The sequence below is a fragment of the Callithrix jacchus genome, chromosome 17, assembly GCF_049354715.1.
Source record: "Callithrix jacchus isolate 240 chromosome 17, calJac240_pri, whole genome shotgun sequence".
NCBI lineage: Eukaryota > Metazoa > Chordata > Mammalia > Primates > Cebidae > Callithrix > Callithrix jacchus.
Genome location: NC_133518.1, coordinates 21,569,798 through 21,581,919, shown reverse-complemented (window position 1 = coordinate 21,581,919; position 12,122 = coordinate 21,569,798). Strand labels below are relative to the sequence as shown.

Below are 12,122 nucleotides of genomic sequence, written 5' to 3'. Positions count from 1 at the left end.
TAACATATCAGTGTTATTATATATAACCGTGACATTCCCCAAAGCCAAACAGTCTTACAGATCCTAATATTAAAAATGTTCTTTTTATCAATCTCAGGACCACAGCCTTAGAAAATTTGAGCATTGCTATTTAATCTACACGCTGCACTGTATATTCGAAATAGTTTTATTCTTTTCTTGTTTTTTAGTTTCTTTGCTGTATCTTTGTTGAGTCACTGAAAAAAGAACATGAGTCTAGCCATAGTCACATCAATTTTTCTGATTATTAGAATAAGAATATGCTTGTGCATTAACAATTATTAAGAGGACATTTACGTCATTATTCATTTATGGAATTACATTAATTTCTGAGTAACATGGCACCGTAGATGGATGATTCAAGGAAGGCAATGCAGTGTCTCTGTCTCCTGGATTCATTCTGTTCCTCATAGTATAAACCTGTCATTCATTGTGCCCACCCACAGACACTTTTCAATCTGAAAAAAAAGTCATTACATTATCAGTCAGGTGACTGGATAAGATTTTTGAAAAAACACATGCACCTATAATTTTAAAGTATTAAATTCCAAGGACAAAGAATTTTCCAATTATGTGAGATTATTAGCTATGGAAATCCTAAAACATCAATAAATTAATTTATTTTAAACAATAGATAACATTAAGTTTTGTTCTACTGGAAACATATTCTGCATGTTCACTGTTTGAATGTCCCATTTACTTTAATGAAAATAATCTTAACACCAACATAAGGTTTTTCTCAGAACATCAGGAAGTTGATTATCCAGGAAATAAGAATGCCTAAAAATCTTTACTGCATTTACTGCCTTATCACTCATTTATCCATTTGTATAATGTATATTTATTGGTTATAAACAGGAACTAAACTTTACTGCTAAATGTTGAGGTATTTAGTTGATACAAATTTAAATATCTATGGAGTATGTTTTATTAGTCACTTGTATTATTGTAAAATAACTTTATATTAAATGAGTTAAATATTTTTCTTTTTCTTTTATTCTTAGTTGGCATGTAATGATTACACATATTTATGGAGTGCAGTATAATGTTTTGATTCATGTATATGCTGTGTAATGATCAAATTAGAATAATAAGCATGTCTATTACATTTTGTATTGTGAGAGCATTGAAAATCCTCCAGTATTTTAAAATGTATAGTATATTATTGCTTCTATAGTCATCCTACTGTTGGATGGAAAACTAGAACTTATGTCTCCTAACCATAACTTTATACTCTTTGAGAAACTTCTCTCATCTTCACCCTCCCCTTTCAAAGATTCATTGTTACATTTTTTTCTTGCTATATAAACCTCTAATTTGTTAGAGAGACAAATCTGAGACTGATCTCCCATCTCCTCGGCTGCAACACGCAGTAAAAGGCTTCTTTCTTGGCACTACTTGTCTCAGTAACAGGCTTTCTGTGCGGCAGGCAGCAGGACCTAGACCAATCCCTGGTGTTTCAGTAACATATATTTTAATATGTTTTATCAATGTTTTATAGTTTTCAATGTATAGGTCTTCTTTATTTAAATTTATTCTCAAGTATTTTATTCTTATTGATTTTATTATAAATGGGATTATTTTCTCAAATTATTTTTAGATAGTTCATTTTCAATTATCAAAACAATTCATTTTCAAATATTGATATATCTTACAACTTTACTGATTTGTTAATCCTAGCTAATTAGTTCTAACAGTATTTTGGTATTATATTTAAGGTTTCTATATACACTATGTCATCTGCCAACAAAGACAATTTTGCTTCTTGTCTGTTTTGAATGCCTTTTATTCCTCTTTCTTGGCTAATTGCTCTGGATAGGTCTTTTAGTACTATGCTGAAAAGACATGGTGAGGTTAGGCATCCTTGCCTCGTTCCTGATCTTAGAGGAAAAGCTGAAAGCTTTTCATCTTTGAAAATAATGTTAGCCATGAGCTTGTCATATATGGACTTTATTGTTAAAGTACGTTTATTCTATTCCTAGATTTTTTATGTGCTTTTACCCCAAAAGATTATAGAATTTTGTCAAACGGTTTTTTGTTTTGCATCGATTGAGATGTTCATATGATTTTTATCCTTTATTCTGTTAATGTGGTATATCACATTTATTAATTTTTTTGGTGTCGAACCATCCCACCAAAAAATTATCCCAGGGAGAAATCTCACTTGAGCATGTTGTATGATACTTTCACATACTGTGGAATTTTATTTTCTTATTAGCAAATCTTACTAGCAAACTGAATAAGACGTTTACATCTATGTTTATCAGGAATATTGGCCTGTAATTTTCTTTCCTGTGGTATCCTCTCCTAGTTTTAGTATCTGAGTAATACTGGATTGTTAGAAGGAATGTAGAAGTGATCTTCTTTAATTTTGAAATAATTTGATAAGAATTTGTGCCAATTATTTTTTAAATGTTTGGTCAAATTCATTGGTAAATCCATGTGGCCTGGGGCTTTTCTTTCTGGGGAGATTTTTGATTACTAATTTAGTGTTCTGATTCATTATTGGTCCATTTAAATTTTTTATTTCATCATGGTTGCATTGGGAAAGTTTTATGTTAATGGGAATGTATCAATTTCTTCTAAATTATCCAATATGTTGATATACAAGTTTTCTTAATAGTCTCTTATGATTCTGTTTTGTAGTATTAGTTTTAATGTCTCATCTTTCATTTATAATTTATTTGTTTGAGTCTTCTTCTTTTCTTTAGTCTAGCTAATTCATCAATTTTGTTCACCTTTTCAAAAATGTTTTGGTTTTTTGTTTTTTTCTATGGTTTTTCAATACATTTTTGTTTTAATCTTTATTTTCTTCCTTCTGCTAACTTTGGACTTAGTTTGGTTTTCCTTTTCTAGTTCCTTGCAGAATAACCTAAAATTAGGTTGTTTATTCAAGATGTTTGTTTCTCCTTAATGTAGATATTTATTGTTATATAATTTCCTCTTAGAATTACTTTTGCAAGTTTTGTTATGTTGTTTCCATTTTTATTTGTTTAAAGGTAATTTTCTTTTTCTTTTTCCTTTTCCTTTTCTTTTCCTTTTTTTTTTTTTTTTTTTTTTTGAGACAGTGTCTTGCTCTGTCATCCAGGCTAGAGTGCAGTGGCAGGATCTTGGCTCACTGCAATCTCTGCCTCTTGGGGTCAAGAGATTCTTCTGCCTCAGCTTCCCGAGCAGCTGGGAGTACAGGCACGTGCCAACACTCCCAGCTAATTTTTTGTATTTTTAGTAGAGACAGAATTTCACCGTATTGGCCAGGCTAATGTCAAATTCCTGACCTGTAGAAGAGCTGTTCCTCAATCAAGAAAGGCCATATATCCCAAGCTCACAGTTAATGAAATACCTAAAGGTGAAAAGTTGAAGATTTTTACTCTAAGATCAGGAACAAGATAAGAATTCTCAGTGTCACAAATTTTGGTAAACCCAGAAAAGGCAGTCCTAGCCAGAACAACTACACACGAGAAAGAAATAAAACACATTCAAACCAGAAACGAGCCACCACACCTGGCTTCAAGGTGATATTTAATTTATATTTTGATTCCACTTTTGTCCCATTGATTGTTCAGAAATGCATTGTTTCATTTCTACATTTTTGTGTATTTTCTAATTTGCCCCTATTTTTTTTGCCTCACTTAAAGTTAATGTGGTCATGCCCATGGTTTCTGACACATGAATCTGACTGGAGTTGATGTTGCCAGTTCCAGATAACCTGTTTAAAATGTCCTAATTGCCTAGGTTTTCTTCTAGGGCATTTACAGTTTTAGGTCTCATTATTTAAGTCTTTAATCCATCCTGAGTTATTTTTTGTGTAAAGTATAAGGAAGGGATCCAGTTTCAACTTTCTGCATATTGCTAGCCAGTTTTTCCAGCACTTTTTATTAAATGGGGAATCCCTTCCCCATTGTTTGTTTTTGTCATGTTTGTGAACGATCTGTTGGTTGTAGATGTGGGGCATTATTTCAGATTTTTTTTGGAGCTTTCAGTACACAGATCTCTACTTCTTATTTAAATTCACTCTTGTATATTTATTTTGCTATTGTAAGTGGTATTGTTTTCTTAATTTTTTTCATAGAGTTTGCTGTTAGTGTATAAATATGCTAGTGATTTTGTATGTTGAATTTATATCTCACAAATTTATAAAATTTGTTTATTAGTAGCTATGGTTTGAATGTGCCCCTGAAATTCCACATGTTAAAACTTAAGCCCCAAATTTATGTGTTGATTGACTAGAAGGTAACAGTCATCAGATTGGCTGGGGCTCCTTTGATAGTACGGATTACTTTAAGAGGACAGGAAGAGAGACCTGAGCAGGCACACTCCCTGTCTTTCATCATGTGAAGTCCTTCTGCCACGTTATGTCACAGGAAGAAAGCCCTCACCAGATGTAGCCTCTCAGTTTTGGTCTCCCCATCTTCTGTAACAGTAATAAATGTATTTTCTTTATAGATTACCCAGTCTGTAATATTTTGTAACAGCAATAGGAAATAAAGTGAAATATCGGTTCTTCAGTTCTTTGGTGAAGTCTTTAGGTTTTTTTTTTGTAGATAAGATAACGTATTCAAACAGAGACAATTTTACTTTATCGTTTCTGGTTTGAATGTGTTTTATTTCTTTCTCGTGTGTAGTTGTTCTGGCTAGGACTGCCTTTTCTGGGTTTACCAAAATTTGTGACACTGAGAATTCTTATCTTGTTCCTGATCTTAGAGTAAAAATCTTCAACTTTTCACCTTTAGGTATTTCATTAACTGTGAGCTTGGGATATATGGCCTTTCTTGATTGAGGAACAGCTCTTCTACAGCTAATTTCTTGAGATTTTTTATGATGAAAATGTTAAATTTTGTCAAATACTTTTACTAATTCTGTTGAGATCATATGGTTTTTGTCATTTATTTTATTGATATGGTGAATCACTATTCATTGATTTGCTTATGTTGAACTAACCTTGTATTACAGGTATAAATCCGACTTGATCATGCTGAACAATTCTTTCAATGTACCATGGAATATGGTTTTCTAGTATTTTGCTGGTGATTAAAAATCTATTTTACTGAGTGGTATTCGCCTGTAGTTTTCTTTCCTTATAACATCTTTGGCTTTGGTGTTATGGAAATTCTGGCCTCAAAAATGAACCTATTCCTTCCCTATGAATTTTTGGGAGGGGTTGAGAAGGATTGCTATTCTTTGACTGTGTGTTAGACAGTAGCCATGAAGCTAACTGATCTGGAGTTTTTCTTTGATTAAAGACATTTATGTACAGATTTGATTTTCTCATTCAATGTTGACCTGTTCAGATTTTCACTCTTTTATGATTCAGTACTCATAGGTTATATATTTCTAATAATTTATTTTATTTTCTTGATTGTTCAATTAGTTGGCACATAATATATAACAATCCCTTATAATTTTTTGTATTAGGTGTAATGTCTCCATTCCTGCTTTTGTTTGAGTCATCTCTCTTTTTTCTTAGTTTAGCTAGCATTTGTTAAAAAAAAAGCATAAAAAATTTCTTTGATGGATCTCAGCTTTCTCAAATTTAGCTATGGAAATACAGCATTTTGAGACTAAGTGATTTATTTATAACATGGTTATTCTGGCTCAATTGTTCTCAACAGTAAAAGGTATTGATTAATTAAGAATGAAGCATAAATACTAGACCTGTTACTTCTTGGCTAGTTTTAGAGCAACGAATCACATTCTCACAAATAAACGTATTATTGGCTTGATTCCTGAAGGCATACATTATCTAAAAAAATCAGAACTGTTTATAAATGATTTAAGCTGTGTACTCATTAGGAAGACAGCAAGTTTAACTTTCTGTCCCGAGCAATGATATTATTATTACTTATACTTTTTTCTTTTCATATTTGTTTTAAGTAATGATATTTAAGATATACACACGTAAAATAGACATATTATTCATGTAAAAAAAAAGACCTCTTGTAGACAGAAAATATATGTTTTCTATTATACTTATCTCTAGACTGGGATCTCTATTCTTGTCATGTGCTTTGGGCAAGACTTCCCCAAAAACCTCTGGGCAAGCTGATGTACATCACACTTTTTATTTGGGGTGTATTTTCTCATATTGGTGACAGAGACTGATTTCAACCAAGATGATCCAAATGGGATAGAATTCCAAATACTTAATTTACTAAAAATTGATAAGTAGCTGGAGAAAGAGGGAACTTCTCTTAAATCAGTGTTAAAGGATAAAGCATTTTAGCACCCACATGTGACAAGGAGAAAAGAGCCTATGACTCTGGAGGAAAATTTCCTCAATGGACATTTTAATTTTACAAAGTGAAAGTAAAAATCTGTTCAGGGACAATACAAGGCTCAAGGAACCTATCTACTCTACAGAACAATAGACATTACATTTTTAATTCTAGATAATAATGCCTATAAGCTAGTTATGTTTTCTTTTAGATATTCTTAGACCTTTGTAAAGTACAACTCTTTCTTCTTCATATATATTATATGGTTATGCAAATCTTTACCAATGGAAGAAGAATCCTAAGTGGCAAAGCCCATCTTTGATTGTAACTCTGAAGATTCAAAATATATCCTTTCATTTTATTGATTGTATTAATGCCATGATGGAGTTGGGAGAAAAGTCCATTTGGCTTTAAACAATAAAGGCACAGACAAGCATTGATTTATATGGTTAGTTTACATTTTTTACTAATGTAAAAAACCTATAAATTGCTGTGATATTGTATAATTATGTGTATACATATATAAATATATGTAATCATAGAAAATATCATTAATTTTCAAAATATCCTGACAATACATTCAGCTAATTGGGAACATTAAACTTTACAAGAGACGTGGGGTTAGATATTATGTCTTATTACTTAAATTATATCTTTTTAAGAATATAACATGTATGTTACATGTAATAAATCTGAAATGACGTACATATGTATAAAATTTAATGCTAACTTTAAAGAGATTTCTAAAAGCCACAATATGATAAATTTACTGTTTTTTTATGTTCTTTAAACGAAAAGTCTTATGCTTTAACACATACATTGTGATAATGATCCAATGAGAAAAATTTTCCTAGATTTGTTGATATGCTTTTTTAATATGTCTAGAATATATTCTTTATCCTTAGGCAAAACATTTCTTGAGGCTAAATCTGTCACTATTTAAAAATCATTAGAATATTTTATATTAAAGTGCCTTAGGCAGATAAGTAATTAATTAGTATAGTTTACTATTAGAACTAATGTTAATATGAGTGGAAATCATGGACAAAATGGGACTATAAACTGTCATATTCATTTTAGGTTTTGTGACTTCTAATTTTCAATATGAATTTATCATTATATGCCTAACATTCAAAGGCATAATTCATTTAACTTATTTTCTGAGTGCCAACTATGTATTATATAACGTATTATATACTATTCTAGACATTGGTAACACTGTGTTGAATAAAACTGATATGCCCTTCCCCTTACAAAGTTTACACTCTATTGACAAAAAATTAAATTGAATAAAGTTAAACACAGATCACAATAAAGTGAGGAAAAGAACTACACAGATATCTGGGTAGAGAGAATTTCTTGTAGAGGGAATACCAAGTGAAAAGGTCATACAATGGGAAAATGTTAAGTTTAATTTTTAGCAAGTTTGAATGACTCAGTCATTAGGCTAAAACTTATTGCCTTCCAAATCATTATAAATCTGCTCATTGTTTTCTGAATTTTGCTTGACATACCACTGTTCCAGATAATATCTGTCATATAATACATGTCTTTATTTTTTACAATGGAAAATAAAACAAATTATTAATCTTCGAAAAAATTCTAGACAACAATATCATGGTCAGCATTTCTAAACGGCATTTGTTTTGTGTGTGTGTGCGTGTGCGTATATATACATATATACGCACACGCACACACATATTCAGTCATAGAAATAATGTATTGAATTCATTAAAAATTTAGTATATATGTGTAAATATTCTACACACACACACCCCACATGCATATATATATATATACACACACACTCACATACACATATGTATACACTCACTTATCTGTGTGTGTCTATATGTGGTGTGTGTGTGTGTGTGTGTGTGTGTGTGTGTGTGTGTAATGTCTTCTGGCCTTTTATAACTCTCAGATACCTTTCCTACAAACTGAACATTCTCTCAGATACCTTTTCGACAAACTGAACATTCTGGAGCACCATGTTTTCGACAAGCCGATTACTATGTATGCTTTGATTTTCAGCATGACTTATTGTGCTTCTTCCAAGCACAGGAAATATAGCACATAATGACAACCAAAAATGTGGCTTGTAGCTTGACATAAACATCAAACTGAAAACAATTCTTCTACTACTCCCAAATTTGACACATGACAGTTACATGTTTTAAGCAGATTCTCTTAGAAAATGTATTTCTTAAGGATATCTAACCAAGGGCAATTTGTAATAAAATTATAATTTCTCTAAAATCTTGATTATAAAAAAGGCCTTAGAGAATTTATATTCAGGCCAATTAGATATTAATAAGCCAATTGCTTCTTTTCAGCGTCCACATCCTTCACTCTTCTATGATACAAAAAAATTCAAAGACCATGTATTATTAGTATATAGTGAGCATTTTACTGACAGTAAAAAGGTAAATAAGACCAAAGCACTCACTGTCTTTTATACTTGTGAATGAGATAGAAAAAAAATATCCCTGGAATTAGAAAAATTTGTTGCTCGAGATACCACATCCAGTCAGTCCTTGTTATTCACAGTAGTTGTGTTTTATAAAGTCACTGCAAACAATTAGTTAATTCTAAACCATTGTTCTTAGGGGAGATATAGGGCTAGGTTTCTGTGAGCCTTTGGTCACAACATTATTAAAAATTCTTAAATAACATAAGTTTGTTTTTGTGTGTTCCTGATTAAAATTGCAGTATTTAGTAATACAGGTAACTGGAATATAATTTATATCTGAATGAAGCTTACCTAACATACAAATTGTCTCCAAAAAGTAAATCAATGGTTTCTGGTATTGATTTAGGGAGATTATGAAGAACTTCAGCACTATGCTTGGGATTGTTTTACACAGTGAAATCACCAAAAAAACTCACAAAATTGTGGCTTTAGATGAACCTTTTATAGCACACATTTACGGTATAAGAACTGAAATAATAAGGCAGAGCATAGTTTTGTCTGACTTCAGTGAGGACGATGCATGTCGGGAATCTCAACTCCTTTTCCTTCTGCACATTTCTTCAAATGTCGATGACATTTTCAAAAGTATTGACTTTGGGCTTACACATAAATTTTAATGAGTAGGCAAATTCACAAATATGGAATTAACAAATAATGAAGATCAACCTCATTTCTAGTTCTGACTTCTATTCCCTTTCCCCTGATTCTGTATTCCTAACTTTCCTCCCAGACCCTCTTAGAGTTCACCAGTCTTTCTTATATGCTTCCAGAGCACTTCGTTCATGCTCTCAGTGTAACACTTACTCTACTGCAGTGGAGTTGTGTGATTAATCTCCTTTTTTTCAAACTTCTCAGTGATCACAAATAACCCACTTCTGTACCCCCAGATCCTCGGTATCTGAAACATAGTAAGTATTAATTTAACATCAGCAGACAGAAGGAAGGGGAAAAGAGGGAGGGAAGGTTTTAGGATGGAAAGTGAGCAATTCAATTGTAATAAACCATTATTGAACAACTATCTCAATAAGTCTATAATTTACTGCTGTATTACATATCCTCCAGAAATTCATTTTCTTTAATTTTTCTATATTTGAAGTACTAATAGTTTTTACTTATTTTGTAGAAATCTCTGAGGACATTTGGGGGAAATAAAATTATTTTGAGCTCATTAGAAAATTTTATCTAAATTTGAGGCCAGTGACACTATTAGTAAATTATAATTATTTTTGCCAATGGGCCTTAGAAGAGTATATAAGTAAAATCCACTGATTTTGTTAATTTTGCTTGAGGTGGAATAAAACGTAATAAATATGTTTCTTCTATAACCAGGATGACTTCCAAATGAGGATTTGGGATTAGGAAAGGAAAACTGAAACAACCTCTTCTATGATAGAAAACATTTACCTATAAACAACCACCTATCATCACTGGCAGCATGCTTGACACTTTTCTGAGTGCAGAAAGCAAGTTTTCTACTAGTTCTCCGGTGTTTTTAAGCTCTCAGCCTAAGCAATATAATTTTGGAGCAGATTTAATATGCATATGCAGAGTGCAAACTAATTCTCTTTTTTTTTTTTTTTTTTCAATCAGCATCAACATCTGTTTATTGCTTCACACAGGACAAAATAATCAAGGAGATCCCTTAATGTTTTACACCTTGCAGCTGAAGATTAGGAATGACCATCAAAGCTTGAAAAAGCAACACATCTCCATCAAAGCAAAGCCTGGTGCTAACCATGTGATTCTCCTCATGTGTGCACAACATTTAACTCAAGATGAGGTTCAGTTGGAGCTACAGTTTCTCTGCAAATGAAGGGAGAGGTTATAGACAGGGCGAGTGAGAAGCAGACAGCAGCATTTGCAAGCAGTCAAAGAACTAATTCTCTTTTTCTTCTAGAATAAGATTAGTAGATTAGTTCCTGCTGTTTAGTTGTATCATATTACAATCTCAAAATGAAGAAATGAACCAAAAATGATGGTAGCTTGTGGAAAAATGGGTAAAGAGAGAAGGGAGTGTAACTCCATTCATTTAGGATGGAAATTCTATACTATCCATAGATACTCTCCATTTTATGTTAAGGAATCATGTCATGAATATATAAGAGCATAGCCCTGCTTATCTTCTCTAATGAAATACATATAAGAAAAAACACATGAAGAAACATTGTCATACTATCCTCTATGCATCATAAGTTTCAAGTTCAGGTGATTTACTTAAAATAGATGGGACATTTAAATATTCGAAATTAAATTTACAATAGGTCTGTGCTTTAGAATAAGTACTACAAGTATGAGTAAGAATAGAAAATAATATTTCCCACATTCGGAGGAACACAAAGCAATTAACTGTTAAGTATTTCAAGACAAGTTCTTGAAATAAAGCAATCTTCCAGACAACATAAAGGAATAAAAGCTTAACCGTTACACCATTTTAGATATTTATGATTAATATAATTATGCTATATTTGACCCAATTTATGTAATACTGGTTACATCATTATAAAACTGATGATTACTTTATTCTGTTATCTGTATATGTTTGTGGCTCAGATGGGGATTTGTAGACAATATTAGTTGTGTTAAATGTGTACGAATATCATGACTGAGTTAGTAGAGCTAACCTTAGTTTGTAGTATTTCTACTCTGAATATTTAATAACAAATAAGTATATCCTTGTCTCAAACTTGCCCTAAATTTCATCCATTCCTATTATTTTTTGCTAGATTTTAAAAAATACAAATAAAAACATTCTAGAAGGTAATAGCTTAAAACAATGACATTTATTTTCCTCAAATGTCTATAATTTAGTAGACTTCTGCGGGGAAAGCTCCTATCTATTACGCTTGGCAGAACAGGCTTGAAGGCTGAGGGCAGAAATCATCAGAGACTCACTCACAAGTCTGGTACTTGAAGCTGTTTATCATCTGGCATTACTACCCGAAAACTGACATGTGTTCTTTCTGTGTGGCAACATGTTTTCTTCAGACCACAGTGACTGTGATCTCTCCATGAGCATAACCTAGGGTGAGATAACCATATGGAAGTTGTATTATCTTTTATGATCTATATGGAGATGTCATAAAGTGTTGCTGCATTCCATTTATTAGAATCATTACTAGGTTTAGCCCATAATCAAGGGGAGAGGTATTCAGTTTCATATTGCCATAGCATGTTAGGGTGAAATATGTGAGGGTGTGTCCATCTTTGGAAAATATAATTTGCCATTATCTCTTAGCTTGGTTAAATTCTCTGACTTATTCTAATGCTACTCCTCTATTTTTATTCCGCTTTTTGTTTAATCATTCAGCATGTAGAAAGACAATTTATGTTCTTTCCATTACTTTGGCTAAGAAGAAAGTACTTGCTGAACACGTGCTAATAGTTCATCAAGTAAGTAATAAAGCTTCACCATGGACTTG

The 12,122-nt window shown here is 31.9% G+C and overlaps 1 long non-coding RNA gene across 1 annotated transcript; it reads right to left on the bottom strand.

Moving 5' to 3' along the window:
- Positions 1 to 208: 208 nt before the first annotated feature.
- LOC118148785 (uncharacterized) lies at positions 209 to 11,719 on the bottom strand. The gene is made up of 3 exons (XR_004735742.2): positions 11,600 to 11,719; positions 9,508 to 9,601; positions 209 to 476 (listed from the first exon to the last, which is right to left on the bottom strand). It is a non-coding gene; the product is annotated as an uncharacterized LOC118148785 (long non-coding RNA).
- Between the last annotated feature and the right edge of the window lie 403 nt (positions 11,720 to 12,122).